General features: G+C 30.7%; 1 pseudogene; it reads left to right on the top strand.

The window, feature by feature from the left end:
* Positions 1-918: 918 nt before the first annotated feature.
* LOC135095711 (uncharacterized protein DDB_G0271670-like) overlaps positions 919-3,028 on the top strand; it is a 13,888-nt pseudogene continuing 11,778 nt past the window's right edge.

The raw sequence follows: 3,028 nt of genomic DNA on the forward strand, positions 1-3,028 counted from the left end.
TTTTATGATATATTAATTGAAGGGAATTCTTGTTTGTGGGAAATTACTGAGAAAAATAAACATCAAGCCATTTATAGCACTTTCTTCAATATTTTCTCTATTTTAAGCTAAATTCTCGCATTCACCGTCGTCTGTATGACTTGAAGTTCTTGTTTTCTTTATTAATTATTTATTCTCAGGGTTTATTTATCTCAGGGCATTCGTGTTTGCGAGAAATTACTGAAGAAAAGGGATTAGGCTTTTCTTCACCACTTTCTTCTCTAATATCACCTGAATTTTCTCATTTACCGGCGTCTTTATTGCTTGATCTCACTCTGTTAATAAAGAGAATAATATTGAGCAGACCTCCGAAGTATGAAGATAAGAGGATAGCCATTATTTGAGCCATTTATGCTAATTCTTTATTATTAATTAAGCTCCCATTCGTCCCTTCCTTGCATAATGACAGCAGTATTCACCGTCCGGAGATCTCGGTTCTCATTGGCTGGCGCGCCGTCTTAAATTAAACAAAGCGCGTTTTGATTGGCTCTCCCGCCCCGCGCTGACCGTCTACAGCCAATCAGCGCGTACCTTGCAAGTCTCCTGGCCGCGTCTGATTAAAGCCCAGATAAGTTCCAATGATATTTTCTCCGCCATTTTTCCCCCCCACTGGCAGATGTCTATGTATTTTTTTTATTACCCCGGAGGTTTTTAATGGCGGAAAAAATTACTTGGAGCCTCAAATACCCCGGGAAAAATAAGGAAAGGCGTGAGAGTAGCGCGGGAGTGGCGGAAAATGGGTGCAAAGAGGAGGGGTGAAATTTGCCTATAATAGAAAAACAGATAACATGACAGCATTCCTTTAGGTGAAAAATCAATTAAAATATTACTCTAAAAATTAACATATACGAGGAAACACCTGGAAATTAGATACATGGCATGACTGTTGACGTAATAAGGAGAATTTTGAAGTACAGCGATGCAGGGAATAATTAAGCAAACCAATAATAATAACAAATAGAAATAATAAATAATAACTTGAATAACCTAAAGGAATGAACCATGTAAACAAACCAGACACGGGGTATGAAATAAATTAATACACTAATTTTTTTGAGGACCAGGAGACAAACAGACAGACAGACACCCTTTAATTAACATCTACCACACATAAAACCTAATAAATAACTTAAGAACAAAGAAATAATGATGATAAATAAGAAAAATAACGAAAGAATGCTGGAAATAAACCACAAAATCCAAAAAAAAGGAGAAGCAAACAGCGAAGGCGATATTTTAAACATATATTAATAATTAGATCAATTTTTAAGCATGGAAATAATTAAATATTGCACATAATTAGTTTAAAAGGCAAGATATTAACACTGGAGAGAGAGAGAGAGAGAGAGAGAGAGAGAGAGAGAGAGAGAGAGAGAGAGAGAGAGAGAGAGAGAGAGAGAGATATGCAAAAAAAAAGACGAAAATAACAAAAAAAAATCCCATTATATTCATTTAAACTAATTAAATATTGATGAAAATACACGCAAGATTGAAGCGAAGGAAATAAATGGAAGGAAATAAGGGAAATAAGAGGGAAAACACGTAGGAACTTTGAAAGTAAGATAGGAAATAATATATAAATAAATTAGAAGGGTTTTTTTTAATGGTTATCTTTACTGTTTGTTGTGGAAACTTCAAGTAACTGCAGGAAATAATTGCTGGGAAAAAAATAAGCTTGAAAAAGGGGGGGAAATTATAAAAAAGGGAAAAAAAATTATTGGAAAAGGGAAAAATCGCTATTGAAATGGGGAAAACAGTTGTGAAAAGCGATAAGAATATTAAAAATAAGGGGGAAGAAATTATGGAAGAGGGAAACAAATATTGGGGAAAAAAGGGAAAGAACGAGAAAAAAAAATAAACAAAATTCTTGATATGGGAGATCGAAAACGAGGAAAAAAATATCGATCGAGGGAAAAAATAACGAAAAAAAGAGAAGACATTGAAAAAAAAATTTAAAAAATATTGAGAGAGGGAAAATTAAAGGAAAAATAATATAAAAGACGCTAATTTCTGTTTCTGAGAGGAAAAAATGAAGGAAAAACTAAATAAATAAACTGTCTTATATTTTCAAACTTATCAGAGTACGAACGGGTTAAAAAATTTCCTTTCTATACTAAAATAATTGAAAAAAAGAAAAGAAAAGATTATTTAGCATGTCTTTTATAATAGCACTTAAATATTTACTCGTTTCTTAAGCGTTTTTTTTATTAAATTTCCTGAAAAATCAACAAATCACAGAAAACAGGATAATTTTTTAAAAAAAAGTAATAAGATAGCAGATAGAGATAGAAATAGAGATAGAAATAAAGAAAAAAATATATATATACGTTTTAAGATGAAATAAAGAGAAAAAAACAGAAAAATAAAAAAAGACGAAGTGATAGAAAGAGAAAAGAATAATAAAAAAGGAATATTTATACATTCTAAAATTAAATAACGACTGAAATTAGAGATAGATTACACAAAACCAGAGAAAATAAGATAAATTAATAAAAAAAGAAGCGAAGAGAAGAAAATAAGATAGATAATAAGATAGAAAATAAGATAGAATGTATTGATAGGCTGTTCTTAGCTTGCAAAATTATAAAAAAATAGATAAGATTTTAACTCCTTTTGTAATTCTAGGGTTTTGAGGAAATGATAAAATAAGGAAATTTTTTTTTGGAACATTTTGGAAACAGAGACACAGAAAAAAAAACGAAAAAAAAATAATCGAGAAAAAAAAGAACAAGAATTAGAGCAAGAATTAATTAAAAAAGAAAGAAAAGAAAATGGAACGAGATGGAAATGAAAAAAAAAAGTTTGCAATCATAAGTAGCTTTCATAAGTAAACATAAGAAAATATTTAACCCTTTCCGAGTCATGCAGGGAGGAAAATTAATGAGGGAAACAGGGAAACCATAAGAAATAAGCCGTAGGAGGAAAAATAGAGAGAAATACATAAAAAAAAAAGATAAACAAAGGCAAAAGAAAGTGAAGGATTAAAGTA

Source organism: Scylla paramamosain, unplaced genomic scaffold (assembly GCF_035594125.1).
Source record: "Scylla paramamosain isolate STU-SP2022 unplaced genomic scaffold, ASM3559412v1 Contig1, whole genome shotgun sequence".
NCBI classification, from domain to species: domain Eukaryota; kingdom Metazoa; phylum Arthropoda; class Malacostraca; order Decapoda; family Portunidae; genus Scylla; species Scylla paramamosain.